This window comes from Crocodylus siamensis, chromosome 2 (assembly GCF_052110815.1).
Source record: "Crocodylus siamensis isolate JL-2025a chromosome 2, ASM5211081v1, whole genome shotgun sequence".
Taxonomy (NCBI): Eukaryota; Metazoa; Chordata; order Crocodylia; family Crocodylidae; genus Crocodylus; species Crocodylus siamensis.
Genome location: NC_143396.1, coordinates 267,753,701 through 267,777,026, shown reverse-complemented (window position 1 = coordinate 267,777,026; position 23,326 = coordinate 267,753,701). Strand labels below are relative to the sequence as shown.

Sequence of the window (23,326 nt, the reverse complement as noted above, 5' to 3'; positions counted from 1 at the left end):
ATTCCTTGTGGAAAATGTGGGTAGGATTGTCCACCATCTTCCCTCCTTGTCTATAAACTAAAGAGCAAAAAGGATGAGTCATGGGAAAGTATTGCATTTGCAATGTAATCCAAAGTACTGAACTTATTCTCCAAATAATAAAGAAAAAAATGGGGCATAATAGCAATAGTAAGTGGTAGGGCTGTGTGAAATTTCACCGGCTATTTCATTTCAACACTGTTTTGACTCATTTTGAGCTCAAAACAAAGGACTTCAAAACAGCCTTGAAACAAAATGAAACAGAACCAGGGCTATGCTGCTAGTGGCTCCAGGCTCAGCCAGGTGGGGAACGCAGCCCTGGCTCTCCCTGCCTACCATGGTTGGGATGTGGGAAGGAGATCACAGTGCAGGGGAAGGGAACTGAGATGCTTAGTTTCCCTCCCCAGTCCTACGATCAGGCTGGGGAAGACAACTCAGGCTAGCTGGGCTGAGTTCCCAACCCCAGCACAACCATTGGGCTGGGGAAACAAACTCAGCCTTATGGTCATGCTGGGGTTGGGAACTCAGCCCAGCTGGGCTGACTTCCTTTCCCCAGCCCAATGGTAGCCCTGGGGATGGGAACTCAGCCCAGCTGAGTAACTGGCATCTCTACAGAGGCTGCTAGACTTCTGAAACGAATGCATTGCTAAGATTTGAGTGAAAGTGCTGAATGTTGTCTAGGCATCATTGTTACTCAAATTCCAAGAGTGACATTTTCATGTTAATGTAATTAAAATATCTGGAGGTCACTGATTTTTCTTCTTCCTTGTGAGATTCAGAGATTTTGGCAATGGTAGATTTATTATATCATCTTATAGACAATACTAAATTGTGGCGTGAAGTGGACACTCCAGAGGGTAGGGAACAATTGCAGGCAGACCTGGACAGGTTAGAAAAGTGGGCAGTACACAATAGGATGCAGTACAACAAGGACAAGTGCAGAGTGCTGCACCTAGGGTGCAAAAATGTCTAGCACACCTACTGGCTGGGAAGTGACCCTCTCAGCAGCACAGAAGCGGAAAGGGATCTTGGAGTCATAGTGGACTCCAAGTTGAATGTTGGGTCATCATTGTGACAAAATCATCAGCAAAGCTAACCACACTTTATCACGCATCAGCAGATGCATGACAAATAGATCCAAGGAGGTGATACTTCCCTTCTATGCAGCATTGGTTAGACTGCAGTTGGTGTACTGCATCCAGTTTTGGGTGCTGTACTTTAAGAAGGATGTTGATAGATTTGTGAGGGTCCAGAGGAGGACCACTCGTATGGTTAGGGGCTTACAGGACAAGCCCTATGAGGAGAAACTGAAGAACCTGGACCTCTTCAGCCTCCTCAGAAGAAGGCAGAGAAGTGATCTTGTGGCCACCTACAAATTCATTAGAGGGGCACAGCAAGGGATTGGAGATGCTCTGTTCACCAGGGTGCCTCTTGGGGTAACAAGGAACAATGGTCACAAACTGACAGAGAGCAGATTTAGGCTAGATATCAGGAAAAACTTCTTCATGGTAAGACTGGCCAAAGTTTGGAATGGGTTTCCAAAGGACATGGTGCTCTCCCTTACCTTAGGGGTCTTTAAGAGAAGGCTGGATAGGCACCTGGCTGGAACTGAGAGCAGAATATGATTCCACACTTTTTGGTGTGCTTCCAGAATTCATACATTCCTTGCGGAAAATGTGGGTAGGATTGTCCACCATCTTCCCTCCTTGTCTATAAACTAAAGAGCAAAAAGGATGAGTCATGGAAAAGGATTGCATTTGCAATGTAATCCAAAGTACTGAACTTATTCTCCAAATAATAAAGAAAAAAATGGGGCATAATAGCAATAGTAAGTGGTAGGGCTGTGTGAAATTTCACCGGCACTCTGGGTAAGTGACCCCAGCACTCTTTCCTGCCTAGGCAGCGGATCAGGCTCAATGATCTGTTGAGGTCCATTCTTACCCTAGCATGTATAAATCTATCAGTATGTGAGTTTCCCCCTTATTGATAGGCTTCTGTAACAGGGACTTCCAAAATAAAGCAATATTGATGTCATATAAAAAAAAATCAGCCTTCATCTTCCCAATCTAATTTTTTTGGTGCTCTCTGTTAAAATGTGACAGCATCCAAACCTTGTCTTTAAAATTAAATGAGTGCTGTCTTTGTGAAGTTCTATGCTTCATCTCTTAGGGCATAGTAGGCAGTGTATGATGTTAAGATTTCTCAAATGGTAAAATAATATGAAGGGAACCTAGTTGTCAAGGTGCCAGTTGTACCTGTAGTTCTGAATGTTTCTTACTTCAGCCTGTCTAGACAGGAATACTGGGTGCCCTTATCTGTTTTGAATTGGTGACTGCAAACATTATGCAGATATTGTAGCTACAGGGTGAGGTGGCTGCAGCTCAGCAGTCATCTACAGTACAAGTGTTCTACAGTTTGGAGCTGACTGAACATTATGTAAATTTTCAGTCCCTGCATAATGGAACTTTTGCTCAGTAATTAAGAATCTTTCAGCACTTTTCCCCCACCTAATTGCTGCTGTTCCTATGTCTGGCTGGAAATGAGGAATGTCTGCCAAACTAAGTTACTGAACTTTTGATTATTTCAGGTTTGGCCTAAAAGTTTTTACTTCCTTCAGTGGTTTCACTGAACCTGGTGGGACTCAGGTAACTGAGTCAGTCTGAGTTTCAGGTGTGGGCTTTTGTTCTGTAAAATTCTGCTGCTCCATGGGTGAAGAACCACACCAAAGGTCCACAATCTACCTGAGCTTTTGCCTGCTCAAATCATGGTATCAGAAAATCCAAGGTTATTTCAGGACTCCCAAGCCCAGAATAAGTTAGGAAAACAAATGTTGCCAAGAAACAGACCTTTCATTGGTTTGAATGCATTGAGTTTGCAATGCCTGTGTGATGCCTTGAGTCCACAAAAACATTTTGAAATACTTGCTGCATCAGTTCATTGGAAAACTGGGAAGAAGATGCTTAGCTCAGGTCTAGTGGACCCAGTGTCATCCATAGTTGTGTCTCCCCAGTGCGAGCAGATATAAGCAAATCTTGTCCCCCTAAATCTGGCTAAAAATGTAGTGTCTTCCTTGGGAAACTACCCAGAAGCCCAGGATCCCATCTACAGTACAGAAAACCACAATGTCTTGATGTGGTAGGTGATTCAGTTCCAGGATGCATTGGTACAAATATTATTGAAGGAGCACACTGTGTGTGGAGGCACCAACATAGTTTTTTCTTAAAAAATGTTGATGTGTAGATATACTAAAGTGACGCAAAGACAAACAGTGCAGAAAACCACCAGATGCAAAAGTGACCCTTCAAGTTTCCTTGCTCAAAGAGTACTCAACACCGATTTAAAGGACCCAGCACCTTGCAGAGTGGATGCATCCTTAGAATATTACTATTGATGCAGTGATTAACTGAGACAAACAAGTGTACAGAATCTGAATACAAGCTAAAAATCAAAGTCAATAGCTTTACAGAAATTATTGAAATCAAGAAATAAAATGATATGAAATGAGGCATCAGAAAATGCTCCATAAGTTTCAGCTTCTTTGGTTACTCTGGCAACCAACAGGAGAAAAAACTTTTGGCAACAGTTTGGTCAGGTTTTGCAATTCTATGGAAATTAAGAAGGTAAGCATGCTTCTGTTATTGTGATAACAGTGTGGGAGTGAAAACTAATGTTTTTTAATATGTATGAACTAGTAATTACCAAGACTAAGGCCAAAATTACTGTTTTCAAATATAGAGAGGCCACAGCTGTACCTTTAGTGATTTAACTTTGGTGGGGACTGTAATAGTGGATGGCAACTTGGGCAGCAGCGACCACAAGTTGATTTGAGTACAGGATTCTGAGGAAAGGAAGGATGGTGAGCAGCAGAGTAAGGACCCTGGACTTCAGAAAAGCAGGCCTTGATTTGCTCAGGGAACTCATGGGCAGGATCCCCTGGGAAGCCAGTCTGAGGGGAAGAGGAGTCCAGGAGAGCTGGCTGTACTTTAAGGAAGCCTTACTGAGACTGCAGGAACAAACCATCCTGATGCACAGGAAGACTAGCAAGTATGGCAGAAGACCAGCTTGGCTTAGTAGGGAACTCTTTAGTAAACTGAATCACAAAAAGAAAGCTTATAAGAAGTGGAAATTGGACAAACAACTAGGGAAGATTATAAGAGCATTGGTCGCGCATGCAGGGATGAAGTCAGGAAGGCCAAAGTGCAATTGGAGTTGCAGTTAGCAAGGGATGTGAAGGGTAACAAGAAGGGTTTCTACAAGTATGTCAGTAGCAAGGGGTGGATCAGGGTAAGTGTGAGTCCTTTACCGAATGCAGGAGGCAACTTTGTGACAGAGGATGAAGAAAAGGCTGAAGTGTTCAGTGCCTTCTTCGCCTCAGTGTTCACAAGCAAGGCCAGCTCTAAGACTACTGCACCAGGGAGCACAGATTGTGGAGGAGGTGAGCACCCAACAGTTGTGAAAGAACCGGTAAGGGACTACTTAGAAAATCTGGATGTGTACAAGTCCATGGGTCAGGACAGGGTGCACCCAAGGGTGCTGAGGGAGTTGGCTGATGTGATTGCAGAGCCATTGGCCATCATCTCTGAAAACTCATGGTGACCAGGAGAGGTCCCAGATTATTGGGAAAGGGGAAACATAATGCCCATATTTAAGAAACGGAAGAAGGAGGATTTAGGGAGCTACAGACCAGTCAGCCTCGCCTCAGTCCCTGGAAAAATCATGGAGCGGATCCTTGAGGAATCTATTTCTAAGCACTTGGAGGAGAAGGAGGTGATTAGGAACAGTTAGCAATGGACTCACCTGGGGCAAGTCAAGCCTGACCAACCTGATTTCCTTCTATGATGAGGTGACTGACTCTATGGATGCAGGGAGACTGGTGGATGCAGTGTACTTTGATTTTTAGCAAGGCTTTTGATATGGGCTCCCACAACATTCTCACAGATGTGTAAAGGAAGTAGGGGCTGAATGAATGGACTGTAAGGTGGATAAAAACTGGCTGGAGCATCGGGCTTAGAGAGTAGTAATCAATGGCTCAGTGTTTGGTTATCAGCCTATATCAAGTAGAGTGCCCCAGGGGTCAGTTCTGGGGCTGGTTTTGTTCAATGTCTTCGTCAACAACCTGGAAGATGGCATAGAGTGCACCCTCAGCAAGTTTGCAGATGACACCAAGTTGGGTGGAGTAGTAAATATGTTGGAGGGTAGAGTTAGGATTCAGAGGGACCTAGACAAATTGGAGGATTGGGCCAAAAGGAATCTCATGAGGTTCAACAAGGACAAGTGCAAAATCCGGCACTTAGGACAGAACAATCCCATGTAGCAGTACCTGCTGGGGGCTGACTAGCTGGGCAGAAGCTCTGCAGAAAATGACCTGGGGGTTACAGTGGACAATACACTGAATATGAGCCAGCAGCATGCCCTTGTCACCACTGGACTGAACTGGTAGGTATGTTGCCAGGAGGTGATTATTTCCCTCTATTTAGCACTAGTGAGGCTGCATCTGGAGTATTGTGTTTGGTTTTGAGCACCCACTACAGAATGGGTGTGGACAAATGGGAGAGAGTCCAGTGGAGGGCAACAAAAATGGTAAGGGGGTTGGGGCTCATGACTTGAGGACAGGCTGAGGGAACTGGACTTATCTGGTCTAGAGAAGAGGAGACTGAGAGGGGACTTAATAACGTCCTTCAAGAACCTGAAGCGGGATTCAAAAGAGATGGAATTAAACTGTTCTCAGTGGTGGCAGATGACAGAACAAGGAGCAATGGTCTCAAGCTGCAGCAAGGGAAGTTTCGGTTAGATATTAGGAAGAATTTTCTCATTAGGAGGGTTGTAACACACTGGAACAGGTTACCCAGAGAGGTGGTGGAAGCTCCATCCTTGGAGGTTTTCAAAACCTGGGTAAACAAAGGCTTTGGCTGGGATGATTTAGATGGGGATGGTCGTGCTTTGAGCAGGGGGTTGACTAGATGATCTCCTGAGGTCCCTTCCAACCCTAAATTTCTATGATTCTGTGATTCTGATGTTAAGTCCAGATATGCACACCTCAGTTTGTAAGAGCCAGTTTTGCAAATGACATAATTAATTTGCTACATTATTGGTATCAAAGATGGAGAAAACCCTGCAAAACAGGCAAAAATCAAGGCATGGAAGAAAAATCAAGCAAGAGCTAGAGTAACCCTATTAAGCTATTGCATGTAGCCTCTGAAGGGTTAACCAGCAGACATGGGGTCCTGGTCTGGGTGTCACTCCCCCCATTGCTCTATTGCTACTGCAGCCTCCCCCTTAGTCTGCCAACTTCCACTGCCTGCCCCTGTCCCTGGGGGTAGGGTAGTGTAACCTGTGTGGCTGAGGGACCCTGCAGCTGGAGATGTGAGGGGACCTAGGTGTGGGCAGGGTGCTGCAGAGGATACCCACTACACAGAATTGGGGGGAGCATGGTGATGCACCATGGGGGCACCCACTGCCCAGAGGGTGATTTGTGTAGCATGCAGCCTGGGGGGAGGGGGAAGGGTGTGTTAAAGGCTGTAGCACAAGACTAGGAGGGATCTTGGGGTGAAACTGTTACCCAGTGACAGAACTAATGATGTCAACAGGGTTAAGGTGACCTTTAGATTCTTTTCCCAGATTTTCTGGTCTCAGCCCTGCACACAGTTTCTCTTCCATGCATATTTAACCTTGAGCAAATCACCCAGCTATGGGCCTCAGGTTCCCCACTGTTGTAATCCTTCCTTTCTACCATTAATTAATGTAAGGAACACATGTGCGGTTCCTTGAAATAAAGGGGCACTAGGATAAAGCATACTCTTAAAAAAAACAACAGGCAATCCAGATGGATAACAATAAAGCAGGTTTTTCTATAGTGAAACATACTTTTCTATAGCATGCTTTTCTAGGGCCGTGTCTAAAGAAACAATACTGTTTATATAAGTTTGCCCTATTTTTTTTGAAAGAATATTCTATCACCAATGTGAAAAGTTTAGAGCCTCCTTCAGAACATGCTGCATATAATACAAAGCTAAATGGTAATGGCCTATTGTACACCTGCATTAACGCAGGGAAAATGAGCAGAGAACAGAACCCTTTTGAAAACCCATTTGGGACTTCTCTTACAACCTGGTTGTTGCTATATTTCCCCAAGGCACCACATTTGTTGAGTCTGTAGGGCTGTAAATGGGAGTGCAGCAGGAAAGAATGTTGATATTTTGTAGCTCTCTGCAATTCACGCAGCAGAGGGAAAAAAAATTGCACAGAGAAGGAGAGAAACATCTGAATTTTTTTCAAGACTTGTCCCAAGGCTAAGAGCAAGTTGGCATTACTGTGGTTCTTCCATGTGCTGTTCTGCATATGCCTCAAAAATGGGGGAAGGGAAGAAGCCCTTGAGAGAGAGAACAAATTATAGCCCCTATTTCACCCACAGGTTTTTTTCCCCATTGATCTCGATGGGACTACCTATCTGAGTAGTGAGAGGATTTGGTCATGCATATGCACACCCACATAAAGGATAGTAATACAACAAGGATTGCTCTTGAACAAATTTATATATATATAGTCTCTCTCTAATTCTCAGATGAGCACATGCCTTATAGAAAATGCAGCTAGATGCATCAGATGGATGTTTTTTGAGATATTGATTGATAATTCTTTAAATAGATTCTGGCTATGGAATAGAGTGCAACTAGGTGAAATGTTTCTGAAAAGCAAATGCATCTGAAAAAGTAAAGAGCATCTAAATGTAATTGGAAGTCAGGTAAGGTCCTGTCTCCTTTGTATTTTCACATTGTCAGAATTAAAATGTACTCACTTAGAGACCTGAATGAATGAATTCAGGAACGCTGGCATTTTCCCATTTCAGGAAAACAAACTGAAATGGTTCTCAGAGGATCCTTATAAAAACCATTTGCAACATGCTTAATCATAGGCAGCATGAGGTACAGAAATTCCAGCACTGTGCCTAGGGAGTAACGCTCATGTCATGTTATGCTTGCCCTTTATACACTGACTCACAGGCTTACTTACATATTACTTCCTGAGCACTACACTGCTACTTTATTATACTTATATTGTCACAGCAACACCTGAAGAGTATGAAATGACAATGAAAGATCTGTGAGAGCCCATTTCCTGGCATATGTTCCAAACAGCACAAATTGATAGCATTATTTACATGACCACTACGTGAATTTTCAAAAGGGATTCAAAATTGTGAGTACCTTAGGTTTAGGGTGTTCAATCTGACCTATATGAAACCTGACTTTCAGAGATACTGAACGTAGATTTCAGTTAATTTGTAAGTGCTCAGCATATTTCAAGGCCAAGCTATGGATAGGTGTTATGTGATTGGTCAGGTGACTGAGGCCAAGTCTCTAGCCTGCTGGTCTTATTTGTCACACCTCGCAATACATCACACAATGAGGCCTTTTTGGAAAATTTGAAAAATTCTCTCACTTTGATCATTTTCATTCTCAAGTCAAAATTTATGACAACTCTTTTTTTTAATATTATAGTGTTTTCTGTTAAATGTGACAAATACTCACATGGTTATCTGACTTTCAGTTACTGCACTTAAAAGTAATTTAATCCGTTTGTAAAACATCAATTTCCTAGAACGTAAGCACTGTACAGTAAAATGTATACAGAATGTGTTTAAAAGCTTTGAAAGACATGTCTGTCAAAAACAGTATAGGACATCAAGAGATATCTGATAAATGACTGCCCCTGCCAAGGCAGCATATCCCATCTAACAAGTGGGTTGGGAAATCAAAAATATTATTGCCTAATTCAGAATCTCTAGGGAACAGCTAAGTTCCCTGTTCTCAAAAACGGGCACAACTACACTGAAGCCAAGAAGGTGCATCTGCTTGAGAAATCTAGAACATAGAACTGGAAGAGACTTCCTGGGTCTGATCCCCTGTTACTTCAGGTAACCATGTAATTTAATCACTTCCATACACCTATCAAGCTCTATTTTAAAACTGGTAAGCTTGTTTGCTACACTGTTCTCATTGGAAAGTTGTTTCAGAAGGTTAGACATTTTCTAATTTCCATCCTAAATTAATTCATGCTCAGTGGACCACTGTTTATTCTTATGCCAACAGTGTCCTTTAGCTTGATAAGCTTTTCTCCTTCACTATTGTTTATACCCATGGTGCATTTTCATTAAAAATACTACCTCCTCTCAGCTTTAGCCTGGCTCTTTTATCTGCCTCTTGGATGGTAGGCTCTACAATCCTCTAACCATTCCCATCTCTGGACCTATTTTAGTTGGAATTTCAGCTTTCTTGAACTTGGGTTACCTGACTTCTGTCCTGTGTTCCAGATGAGGTCTCATCACTTGCCTCACACAATGATATCAGTATTCCCCTCGTTCTGTTAGAAATACTTCTCCTGATGCATCATTTCGCTTTTTCACAATTAACTTGGTCCAGAGTTACTGTTTTATATTTAAATTTGCAACTCAGAGTTTTTGAAAAGGAAGCTAGCAAAGAACTCTGATATATCTTGATAAACAGAAGATAGAGCAAGGAAAATCTTCAAACTTGATTCAATATGCAAGATTCAGTTCTTCCTTAATGAGAGCTTTGGTTTAGGAACAGCAAATTCTGCATCTGTGCAGGGGCTTGGATTATATGACCTTTGAGGTAACCTCCAACCCTGTGATTCTATGATTTGAACAAATTGACCCAAGACAGACTCATAATAGAATCATATTAAAATCGACCACTTCACTGGAGTTGCCAATGGATGAATTTACTCTGTATGCTGATGTTAATCTTTCTTAATGCCAACACTCTTTTTTCCTAGGCAGGGTTACTAAGTGGACTACTTGCAATAGACTACTAACACATGTACAATGAATAATAATTTTAAGTGACCCTAAATATATTAAACTCTGGTTCTATAAAAACTAGATTTAATTTAATTCAAAATTTAATGTTGCTTTAACATTGTCGTAAGTTGTTTCACCAGTAGATGGTGCAAATAATCTTGATTTAGTTTCAGAATGTTATACATAGGGAATAAATTGAGTAAAAAACAGTTTGAACTTGCATTAAAATTCACTTATTCATGGCTACTGAATGTACACATCTATAAACTGAATGTTGATATTTAAAATATATTTTGTATGGTATTGCCATCAATGTGCTACTCTTTGCTCTTTCAGCAAATCTAGAGTGATATCACAAATCTTTAACCAGGTAAAACTCCCAGTGAAGTCAAGGGATCCAGTTCTATGCTCCTGTACATGAACTGATAGTCGGTTTTGATTTCTGCAGTGGAAAAGCAGATACTGTGTATCTTACATTTCAGCTGATTTAAATACCAAAGGGTTCAATGTTTCATCCACCAAAGAGATGTCTTTAAATCCCACTGCTTTAAACTTTGCAAAAGTGCTCTGCTTATTGCAAGCAGGAGCTCTAAGCTGATAGCCCACGTTCTGCAAACAAGCCAAATAAAAGTGACTCAGGTAGAATTTATGCATAATTTACATTTTCACCTGAATTCACCTGTAGAATTTATGCATAATTCATCCCCACCTGTATAGATACATTTGTGTGGGGAAACTAGTCCTGGTCATAAGGCAGGTAAGGCTTTACATCCCACACTGCAGCCATATGGCAGAGCAACTGTGCAGCATAGTATTCCTTGCAATTTATGGGTTGTACAGTAGCAGGGGCTACAGCCTAACTTTTTTTTTTTGTGGGGCATTTGACTATAGAATCCTGAGAGCTTACAGGTACACCGGCTGCATCCCTGCCCTTTTCTGGGACTTAACCCTCTACCCTGCTGCAAAGCAGTACAATCTGACTTCTTTCATCTCTTAAACAACTCTTGCTCTCTTGGTTGATTTTTGTCTCTCCTCTGTATTTTCTACAGTCTTCCTGGCCTGTACCCTGGAGAGCAACACCACAGAATAGCTTTTCAGGCTTTTTGAGCCTAAGAATAGGATTTGTCCCTAACGGACATAATACATATACACTTATTTAACAGAACCATTTTTAAAACAAAGAAGAACATAATGAAAGAAAAGATACCCAAAAGTGTTAATTTATCCTATTGAAAAGTACACTGTGTCAGTTTAATAGGTTTAATTGGATTCAGTTAGTCAGTGAATACAAGAATCAAAATCAACCCCCTGCCCCGTCCTATAAAAGATCAAAAATAACTGGATGACAAAAGACAGGAGGCTTTGTGTGAAGGGCTGGATTCATATAATCTTGAAACAATGATTTTTTATAAATTGAAAAGCAAACCAGCCATTTAATCTTAAGGAAAAAAGAAAAGTGACCATTTTCCTTATAAATAAGGTTGCAAATAATCCCTGCATTGAACAGGTTTAATACAATATTACATCTGACATTTACCAAGTTATTTACTGTCAAAGAGAAGGTTTATTTACTAATTGAAAATGGCACATGATGTTGCATGCTAAAGGAAAACCTGATGAATCTCTCACTTCCTTTAACTTTGAGTCTATGGGCATGTCTACACATCGCCCTATGGTGATGTCGCATGCTATGTCACTGTACGATGCATTACGACACTGCACATGATCACATGGGTCTACACGTGATCAGCAGCTACGTTGCTGTAGCAGTGCATTCCCCCATTTTAGTGTGCCTCTATGGCAACATAAAAACAAAATGTAACTGTGCGCCACATGCATGGCGCAGGACAGGCGGTTGCTGTGACGTGCGTTAGTGGTTCCTAAAGAAAGTACTAAAGCATGGTGCTGTAGCAACATTGCCATACAGCAACATGTAGATGCACCCTATATGTAAGAGAAGCATTTATACACTATATGTAGGTGCAAATTTTTTGTTATTTTACTCAGGCAATGCCACTCACTGATGTTAGTGGAGAAAAGAAGGTAGAATTTGGGCCATCTATGTGGATAATGAACTGAGATTTTTCAGTTTGAAAAGTCCTGTTTTCCATCTACTAAATGGCTGTAGAGAGGCATGCAGGAAAAATTCTGCAGGCACTCCATGCTGCTGTTCCTTGCTTTATGGCTGCTCCTTTTGGAGTGATACAGTGATGCAAGGAAACGTTGAGGCTCGATAGGGGAGTGCTCCTTAGAATCATTTTTTGTTTGACCATTGTCCAGAACTCCAACCCAGAGGATTCACAGATACAGCCTGGAAGCGGCAGCAAAGCTGTTCTGTTGGTATTCCATAACTGTGGGAGTATTACTCTGACTCTGATAAAATGTTGAAGGTTTGGCATAAAAAGAGCTTTTAATTTAAGAGAAAAGTAACACACACTATAAGAGGTAAATGGCCTAGTTGTAAATTCCTTTGGAGGTGGCTAGATGGCAGTAGAACATACCTGTGTGTTGCTGCGCTGATGTGAGTCTGTTCTGTTCAGTCCCTTCTGAGACTGTTTGGCTGCTGCTTGGAGAGTACAGCCAAACAGTGACTATATAAACATTTTAATTGATGAGCCCTAAACAGTATTGCTGTGACTGGGTTTCACGGGCGATAACAATGACTTCCCCCACTCACAAAATGTAGCGTGTCTGTACATTCTTTAAACTTGTAAAGCATGTTGTCTTTAGGCATGTTGTCCCCATACTTTAGGAATGAAGGGGACTGTGGAAATTGGTGTTTGTATGTAGTAGGTGTAGATAATATAGAAAGCCCAACGCAGGTGAGATGGGATTTAACAATGGGACCAGGTCTGGGTTCAGAATCTGGGTATTTCTGTTAAGATTGATGTTAAATAATGCTGATCATACATAAGGAAAAACATGACCCATGTCCTATAAGGATTACAGTGTAAATGGAGAGGAAAAACCACAGACAAAAATCTGCCTTGGAAGATCATCAAAGCATTGTAATTACCCTTTTATTGGTTGTGTAACAGCACATCTGACTGCACCGGCAGGCATGGTGGGAGGCAGTATGTTCGAAGGAGGGATTATAATGAAAAGAGGAGGGTTGCCTTTCCTTGGGCTGGAAGGAGTTTCAGGTCTGAGGGATGGCATGGACATTGATATAGTGAGGGAAATAGAAAGGGAGCAGTAGTGCCTGAGGCACTGGCACAGTGAGCGGAGTGAGAAAAAGAGTAGGAGGAAATGAGAGTAGAGGTGTAGGCAGGGGCAGACTTGTGCTGGGCTTTGAAGGGTTTCCTTCCCCTCTGTTATTTTTTTTAATGCAAATACAGACTTGCCTGATCCTCCGTATGGAATGCAAATACCAGGGTTTTTCTCACTCTCTCTTTTTTTTTTTTTGGATGACACTATTTAAAATCACTGGTTGTGTTCTCCCCTCATGCTGGTGTAAATCCATGAACACTGGATTGAAGTTGAATTTACTCAGTTATACACGATGAATGTTTCCCACAGCACTGGCGCTAAGCATGGATTGTAACCCCATGTGCAGACATGTATACTTGCCATTCATCCACCTTGATTCAAGTAGTCCAAGCATAATGCTTTTTCTGCACCATTGTATCACTGTGTTGCAGGTGCCAGATAAGAACAGGTATCCATGGAATAGTTATAAGCAAGTGATGTAACCTGAGTAAAGATGGACTTACAACACAGGTGAATTTGACTCTTATTGTTTCTGAGGACCAACAAGTACTGAAGAAACAGGATATAGAGTCACGAGGCACAAGTGTTAGATTTCCCTTTTGGCAGTTGGATAGTAGGTAAGCTCTTCTGGATCTTTCTGAGTGCAGCCAGAATTAGGACTTGGCCAGGTACAGAAGTTACACTTTTTGGGTGGTAGGCATGCAGAAAGCACTTTACAGCTGTAACTGAAGAGACTGTCAGGGCACAAAGAGCTCTGCAAAAATGGTGGAACCTGCTCTAAGATAATGAGGTGAATTTAGTTATTTAGGTGCTGTAGTTGTAATTTTTTCTAAATTGTTAGTTTTGTTATTATTTTTTTGTTTATTTATTTTATTTTTTTCTGTATATAAACTGACTGTGTATAATAAAGAATAACATGTTCATTGGGTTCAGAGTGAATTCCTGGGCGGTGAGGGTGAGGCGTACACTTCTCTACAGGACACCTCAGTCAGTAGTCTGCTTGAGGGGCTTGAGGGCCAGGGCTACTGGCACCTCCAGGCCCCAAAATGTGCATCCCCTGGCCTTAGCATGTCAGCACGGGTTACAACTAAATGAGAGAAAGAGAGGTCATTTACTGAATGTGGGAAAAGTTAAAAGTCCTAGTATGTATTAGCTGAAAGAGTATTTCTCACAGATGCAAGCAGGAAGCGGTTTTCAGTCTTGTCAGGTTTCACTGAGCATGGATCTATGGCTTGGCAGGTGAATAGCTGGGTGCAGAATGACTTGTCTGTCTTTCCTGGGTTGCATTCCTTGCAGGCAACTCTGTTTCATTCTTATAGAGTTTAACTGTATAGCTTCAAAGCATTCCTTCTTGATAGTTTGGCTAAAGTCCAAACAAAGCAGGTATGCAGGGACCATCACCTAATGCTGTAGTTATAATTTGGGGTAATTGTTTTGACAATATTCTGCACCAGTAGTGATTTAGGGAGACATTTGTAAAACCTCAGACTTGAATCCCGGTTTTGAGAAATATGCCTTAATTAAGGGTGAATGTGTTAACCAGGATACAGTCACATAGGGGTATGTAGATATTTATGAATGGTTCAGCATAATAAACATTGGGTACTTTTGCAACTAGCACAGGAGTTGAAATCAGTTGGGATTGCTCTATTTTCATAGAATCATAGAATCATAGAAGTCGGGTCGGAAGGGACCTTGTAGATCTTCAAGTCCGACCCCCTGCCTGGGCAGGAGAAAAAGACTGGACTCAAATGAGTCCAGCCAGGTAGGCATCAAGCCTCTTCTTAAAGACCCCCAGGGTAGGAGCCAGCACCACTTCCCTAGGAAGTTGGTTCCAGCTCCTAGCTGCCCTAACTGTGAAGTAGTTCTTGCAGATGTCTAATCTAAACCTACTCTCTAATAACTTGTGTCCATTGTTCCTTGTCATGCCAGGGGGCACTAGGGGAAACAGTGTCTCCCCTAAACCCTTCTGGTCCCCCCTAGTGAGTTTATAGACAGTCACCAGGTCCCCCCTCAGCCTTCTCTTGTGAAGGCTGAACAGGTTTAGGTCCCGCAGTCTTTCAATGTAGGGTCTGCCCTGTAGTCCCTGGATCATGCGGGTGGCCCTCCTCTGGACCCTTTCAATGTTTTCCACATTCCTCTTGAAATGGGGCGCACAGAACTGGACGCAGTACTCCAGCTGTGGCCTGACCAGTGTCGCCTAGAGGGGGAGGATCACCTCCCTGGCTCTACTTGAGATGCACCTGTAGCCCTGCCAACCGTGACCTTGCATTGTCGGCCCATGTTCATCTTGGAGTCACCTTTCTGCCTCCGTGCTCTCAAGAAGGGAGTTTCCCATCTTATAAGTGTGCTGCTGGTTTCTACTGCCTAAGTGCAGCACCCTGCACTTGTCAGTATTGAAACGCATCCTGTTTATGTCAGTCCACTCCTGTAACCTATCCAGATCTTGCTGCAATCTTTCCTTCCCTACTAGTGTGCTCACCTCACCCCAAATTTTGGTATCATCAGCGAATTTAAACAGGTTGCATTTCACCCCGTCATCCAAATCGCCGATGAAGAAATTGAACAGCACAGGCCCAAGGACCGAGCCCTGGGGGACTCTGCTGCCCACTTCCCCCCAGGTTGAATATGACCTGTCCACTACCACCCTCTGAGTACGACCCTCGAGCCAGTCTGCAATCCATCTGACTGTGTAGGCATCAGTGCCACAGTTGCCTAGTTTTTTAATGAGGATGGGGTGGGAGACGGTGTCAAAGGCCTTGCTGAAGTCTAGAAAGACTACGTCCACAGCGACACCTGCATCCATTGCCTTTATGACCTGATCATAAAAGGCAATCAGGTTGGTCTGACATGACTTGCCCCTAATGAAACCGTGCTGGTTGCCCTTGAGCATCATCCCTGAGGCCGGCCCATCACAGATGTGCTCCTTGAGGATCTTCTCAAAGAGTTTCCCAAGGATAGAGGTAAGACTGACGGGCCTATAGTTGCCCGGGTCCTCTCTCTTCCCTTTTTTGAAGATGGGGACCACATTTTGCAAGTCATGATCTTGCATTCTTCTGCAAGATGCACCATTATTTTAATTTGGTCATTTAAATTTAATGCATAGGTCCAGTCAAGCTTTCACAGTCATCACCAGCCATGACACCTCTAAGTGGCATCAGTGCCGCTTCCTGCGGGGATACTTGTGCCGAAAAACACCATAATGCCTACCTCGGAAGGTGCCAGATTGCCAGCATGGCAGAAAAACAAAATGAGGGCAAGGGGTACATGGCAGGATGCCCTGCTTGTGCCCCTTGCCCCCAGCCCTGATGCCCCTTGTTCCCCACCCAAAGCCCCTGCCCTCCAGCCCAGGCTCTGTGGCTGCCAGCAGCTACCCTGGCTGTGGGTAGCTGCTGGAGCCTGGGCTGCTCCCAGCAGGGCTTGCAGTGTCCCAGCAACCTGCTGGGAGCAGCGCAGGCTCCTGGCTGGCAGCAGCTCCCCAGAGCCAGGGCTGGCTGCAGTTGGGAGGCTCCAAACAGCAGTGCCGGGCTCATTATCTCAGTGCCGTGAGCAGGGGAGAGACTACTGCTGCCCTGCCCCCCACCGCCTGGTCCAAGGCATGCCTGCACACACCAGTGCAGAGCTGATGCCAGAGCCTAGCACAGCTGTTTTGAGCCTCCTGGCTGCAGCCGCCCCGGCTCTGGGGAGCTGCTGCCAGCCAGGAGCCTGGGCTGCTCCCAGCAGGCAGCTGGGATGCTGCAAGCCCTGCTGGGAGCAGCCCAGGCTCCGTTGCTGGCAGCAGCTACCCGGAGCAGGGGCTGACCATGGTGTGCCAAGTAAAATGGCTTCTCATGCCATGCTCGGCACGTGTCAGGGGTTGCCAACCGCTGCTTTACACCATGCATTGATTGGGAGATGATGGAGGTGGGTGAGGTCCAGAACAGGAGATATGGTACATGGGAGCCACTGACCTATGGTCCAAGGAGCCAGGAAGGCATCTTGCAGAGCCCACTCTGGGGAGCAACAGTGGTGGAGGGGATGAAGACCAGCCTGCCCAAGACCCACTGCCAAGGCCAGCATTGAGTCAGCCCATCTTCCAGGGGCACTGCAGCCCTGCTACCCCAGCCGCTGGTGGTCATTGGCATAGGTGTAGGGCCCCCAAAAGAATGGGGGTTGAGGGATTGGGAGGTGTCACTGGGCCAGGCCACTGCAGGCTCAGGTCCCACTGGGAGGGAGTGGCGCAGCCTCTATGAGGAATGGCAGCCCCTTGGACTCTGGTCAAAATTCCAGAGTGGCCAACATGCTATAGTTTTTCTTTATTATGCACACAAAAGTCTGAACAAAGCAGGTATGCAGGGATCATCACATTATGATTGTTAACTGCTAGGATCCTATTTTGGAGTGTTTGGGTATGAAACTTGTTTTTGTAACCGTTTAATTACTCCAGAGGTGGTCTAATGAGATGTGTCTTGATTGACTGAACAGAATACTTTGGAGCATCAATTGCAGGATGCTGTCTTTGGGTAGTTATTTTAACAAAAGGGCAGAATTTACAATAGTCTCCATTGATTACAGGGCAGTTTGGGGTAATTGTTTTAACAATAGTCTGCACCAGTAGTGATTTAGGGTGACATTTGTAAAACCTCAGACAGACATTGAATGCCTGTTTTGAGAAATATGCCTTAATTAAGGGCAAATGTGTTAACCAGGATACAGTCACATAGGGGTATGCAGATATCTATGAATGGTTCAGCATAATAAAACACTGGGTACTTTTGCAACTAGCACAGGAGATGAAATCAGTTGGGATTGCTCTATTTTGCATGGTCCCAATCATGATCTTGCATTCTTCTGCAAGATGCACCATTATTTTAATTTGGTCATTTAAATTTCATGCGTAGGTCCAGTCAAGCTTTCAGAGTCATCACCAGCTATGACACCTCTGAGTGCCATCAATGCCGCTTCCTGTGGGGATACTGGTGCAATCAGGTAGTATTTGCCATGTCTTACTTGCATGCCCATATCTAGGTTCTTAGCCTGTGTTTATTTATTTTAAAACCCAGACTGCAACAAGACCTGTTATGCTGAAGTGTCATTTCTATAAATTCTTAATTTAATTTAAGTGTGAATGCAGTTATATCAGTGCACATTTTTACTTGATGCATTTATAACTTCCTGTGTTAGGAAGTCTGAATAGCTTTTTGAGTGTACTGGTATACATAAAGCCATATAGTTTGTGCTGCAGTACACCTCTGGTTAGACGAACCCTAAATCTTCCCATAGAGAAAGCATGTAAAACCCTTCTGTGCAGACCTTGTATATCTATTTAGTCTATTATAATCTCTAATATCTCTTATCTATTTTGTTTGGCTAATTGTAATCTACTCTTAATTTGTCTAACTTAATTTTGTGTGATTTGATCTAATTTTTTTAACCTTTTTTTTTCATTCCACATTGCTTGTAAAGGAGGTCTGTGGTAGTGATTGCCTATGCATAAATTTTAGTGGCTGTAACAGAATAATTTATGGTGATCCTTAACCAAGGTCTGTTAAGCAGTTGCCATTACTAAAAAATTAACCTTTTTGAATCAGTTATAAATCTTGATTTTTATAGCCATTATGAAGCCAGTATACTGAGTACCCCTCTACATGTGCAGGTAAAGGATAAATGGGATCTAATGCTACGCATGCATGGCAGGAAGCATGATAGTGTGGATAATGCATTAGACCCCATTGCGTCTTTTTGCTGGAGCAGAGGGAGCTTGATTCTGGGCTCTCAGGCTGCTGCTATCTCCCAACCATGGAGGTGCTCCACTGGGATCTCCCAGTCCCAGGGGTGTGTGATGTGCCACTGTGATTGGGAGCTCAGAGCAGCTGCTCCAACCCTGGGGGTCTGTGGGGTGCCCCGAAGTTGGAAGATTGCAGCAGCTGCAGTCTCCCAGCTGCAGGGGTGCATGGAGTGCCTCATCTGAGGGGACTTTCAGCTGCAGGAGTTTGCTTCTTGCCAGTGAAGGGGGAGCCCAGAGTTGGGCCTCCCCTGCACCAATAGTACAACTCAAGGGGATCTAATGCATGGTCCCACTGCCATGCCTCCTGCACTTCTGGGACCACCATCCTCAGCTATGGAACTTTTGGTCCCAGCAGCTATGGGGCACTGCCAGGACTTAGAGTTTGCAGCTGCCAGGCACTGCTGGGGTGGAGAGTCTCCTCTACTGCAGGACTCCCAGCGCTGGCTGCACATGGTGCACCCCAGATGGGCTCCCAGCTGTGGTGGCAGACCCTGCTACCCATGGAAATTAAAGCTGGATAACAAACAGCTATAAAGTTAGTAAGCATTTTTGAAGTGTAGCTGTTTTTAGGTACTTTGCACATGTACTGTGTCTCAGGTAAGTGTGCAGTTAACCAGCTAATTACATAATAACTAGTGTGTAGGTGGGGCCTTAGTATCTGACAATTTTTAAAACCATACTATTGGGGAAAAAAATGTGTTGATGAGAGTAGGCAGTTGATGTACCCTGCCTGGTATGTATTATGCCAGTTTCAACCACTTTACTGGAATCCTGTCCTCCTGCTTGTTAATTTATCTTCTTTGCCTGTTTTCTCACTACATGATTGTTTGTAAACATTTAGAACAGTGAATTGCCTTTTTATTTTATGTGAGTGTCATGATTAGCATAACAGGACTCCAATTCCTCCAGGTTTTATCAGAATTCTAGTAAAATTGATAATCATAATGAGAAAATTAATTTAAAATATGTATCATCCATTTAAAATTAATTTATGAAAAAAAATCACACTTTTTTCTAGTTATTTGTGGGGGTAGAAATTTTAAAAACCTTGAAATTTGCTGTTCTGCAGAGGACACTGATAAGAGAACTTGAGGTTCTCATTCTGTAATCAATATTGTTGGGGCTAGAATGCTAAATTGCAACAATATTTGTTCATAAAACTGATAATGAAATATGAAACCTATCTATATATTGGTATGATAAAACCAACTGAAGAAGACTACAAGAAAGGAAAATTGATGGGACAGGTTCACATAAAGAACTTGTAAGGAATTCATTTCCTTCACCTTTGTAGACGGTGTGTGCGTATCTACACATGTCCCTCATGCGTGGTGCAGGTACTATGCCATCATTTAGTACTTGCGTTAGGAAGTACTAAATGACAGCGCAGTAACAGCTGTTATTTTTAGCAGCTATATCCATGACTTTTAGGAGCTACATCGCTGTATTAACATGTTATAGCAAGATAGTTCATTACTCCGGTGATGTAGCATTGGCGCCATGGTTTGTGCTCACCAATGCTACTTTGTTGTAGCAACAAGCTACGTCACCATAGTGTCCCGCTATGGTGACATAGCATAGCATCACATGTAGATGTGCCTAGTGTCAAGCATTCTTAGCTGCACCTTTGTGTCAGGGATTCTTAGTAAGTCTGTGGTAACTCTTCATTCCCTGTTATTGGAAAGTAAGTGACCAATAGAAAGTTACAGGTTAGTTGAAATTTGGCCTCTCGCCTCTTCAAGGCTCAGATCGAGCGAAAACATTTATTCTTCTGCGCAATGTTTAAGTGGCTGTTAAGAGTGTACACAATCAAATTTTGTTTACACAGTTTGTCTAAAAGGATTAGGATGAATACCATGAAATACCTTGCCAATTTTAGTTCTTGCATTTTCTTTTTAAAAAAATAGGTCTAGTGTGCAAATATTTATCTAGTTTCCTGGAGATGGATTCAGATTGATGTTCAGGTCATCCAGATTACTACAACACTCCTAAGTGCTGGGAGGTTGTGGTCATGGGTTGAGGACTCATGTGAATTATAAATCATATTATGCGATCATAACTTAAAGGAAAACATCCAGGTATTGTAGCAATGATTCATTTTGTCACAACAGGTCATTTAAAGGCACAGATTTGATGACAAAGGCTCTACCTGGCCACTCCAGTACATTCCAGGGATCATTTTATATGACAGCCTGTGGTCCTTGTTTTATATAAATGATTTGGATGCATTTATATAGACTGGACCAAATCATTTTTTAACCATATCACCCAACCATGTTACAGAATCGATCTTTACAAAGAAGCTCAAAATATGATCTCACCTCATGATTCTGATTTTCTGTTTGTGAACTTTCATTTCTGAAATGAACTGAACCAAAGCCCTAGGTTCAATTCTGAAGCATTTAAAACTCAGATCTGATTTGAATTTTTGGCTAATTATACCTAAAAAAGGATGAGAATCACTGATCTAAGGAGACAAATTGGGGGTGGACGGGAGTATAACATCCAATCAGAGCAAACAGAGAATGGTGGCTAAACGTGTTAGCTCTGCACAGTCTTTTAGGAGAGGACTAGCTTTATGGGAATGAAGCTTAACCAAGGTAGAAAAGAAGAATGGAGAAGGAGTAGAGCATGGAGGGGGCAGGGGAGGAATGGGTGCACAGAATGTGAAGGGAAAGGTGTGTTGAAAGCAAGCTCACTACTGCACAGCTGTCTGTCTAGATGCACCAATACTACAGCCTTGTTGAGGTTGTATCTGTATCTGCTTCTGCCAGATAGAGAGTATTTTGGCTTCTCCTTGACATACTTCTTCCTAAAAATGACCTGGCTGGGTGGCAAAGACACGCTGCATGGATGTTGGCGTCCCTGGAATGTAGAGGTCAATCTGTGCTTGATCTCATGATCGGGGAGCTGTACCACAGACTAGTGAGGAGCCAGCAGATGTGTTTATGTAAGTCATTAGTGAATGAAAAGTGCTGTAGTATAATCAGCAGTGATATAAGATAAGACCAGGTAGAATACCAGAGATGGAACTACACCTATAGCAGGGGAGAAAACAGGAGACATTGCTGCCAACAGTGTTGCTTCATGAAAAGGTTCCAGTTGAACAGGATATTCAAGAGCCATGTCTATCCCACTGTGAAACAAAGAGTTTACAGAGGTAAATCTCTGGGAATTTACAACACAATCCATATGGTGACCATATGTACAGTGACAGCAGCCTGTGAGCAAGCATAGAGTGCTGTGAAAAGGGTGATTATAGAACATAGGAGACATGTACAGCATGAAGCATTGCAAACATCCAAATATCAGCTCATAGAAAACAGAACCACATCTGGCAAGAGGGGTGTGGATGTGTACTGGGACTTGTTGCAAGGTGTGGGAGTGGTGATGTACACTCAGTGCAACCATTGCTATGAACAGGACACAGTAGAATTACACCACCAGGACGTACATAAACATGGCACAGTGCATGCTCATTGAAACGCTGCATGTGCAATTAGCTGGTGGTAATACCACACATTATTCCATTGGAACAATACTGCAGGCCCTTAGCTATGGGCATAACAAGGTAATTAGTAAGACATTCTCAAGTTGATCATTGCTTGTTAGCCTATTCTGACCAAGGTGGCATTTTTTTGTCATCCCATTTTGTGGTGACAGTACCATATGGCTACGATTAGCCACTGCAATGGCAAAAGTATCTGTTCCAACTGCATTAGGATTTGACCAGACACAAGAATCTGATCCAGGTGTCTAATGAAGAGAAGAATATTGTTCTTGTCCCTAGTTATTAGTGAAATGTACTCACCAAAAAGTATGTATTCAGTGTACTTCAGTGTCCCCTTAAAAGTGTGTACGTATTTTGATCACCTGCACTGTCTTTGTTAACGCCAAAAGCAAAGCCAGTTAATTAGGCTGGTGTGGTCCATAAGCACTTCTAATTTTACACTCATTTGTCACATAATTAGAGGACACTTCCTTATCACCACTCAAGGCTATTTAATGTATCACTGTAGTATCTGGGTGACTATGTTGTAGTTGCTTATCCTGCTTTTACCTGCTCTTGGCTGTACTAAATTTTATATCAATTCATCTCAGTATATGAGATCCACTTTGTTGAATTTCTTGCTATGCAGATGGTGGTGTACTGAACAAGGTACATCTGCGTACCAGGACAGCAGTCTCCTCAGGATGGTAGGGCCATATGTCTTATCGGATCTGTGCGAGGATCCGGAGCTGCGGCTGGCGAGCCAAGCTCACAGTCTCGGTCAAGGTTGGTTGGTCGAGTGGTGGCAAATTGGAAACGGACAGGTTGGGATTAGCGGCGGTCGAGTCTGAGTGGCACGTACGTTTATGGTTCCAAATTAATGGTTTATTACACTTACGCTTTGATGGCGTAGGTAGGATCTTCAGTTACAGTAACAGATGTAAACAATAAACAACAGAGGAGTCTGTTGGCCCACGAGGTTCACAACGAGTGGCCGCCTGTTGCTAGTCCCAGGGCTGGT

General features: G+C 43.1%; 1 protein-coding gene across 1 annotated transcript in view; it reads left to right on the top strand.

The window, feature by feature from the left end:
• LOC149872165 (alpha-1-antiproteinase-like) overlaps nt 1-23,326 on the top strand; it is a 96,091-nt gene that overhangs the window by 5,145 nt on the left and 67,620 nt on the right. Inside the window, exon 2 of the mRNA XM_090034999.1 lies at nt 17,929-18,016. The gene's annotated coding sequence lies outside the window, so the exon portion shown is untranslated. The remainder of the gene's footprint in view (nt 1-17,928; nt 18,017-23,326) is intronic.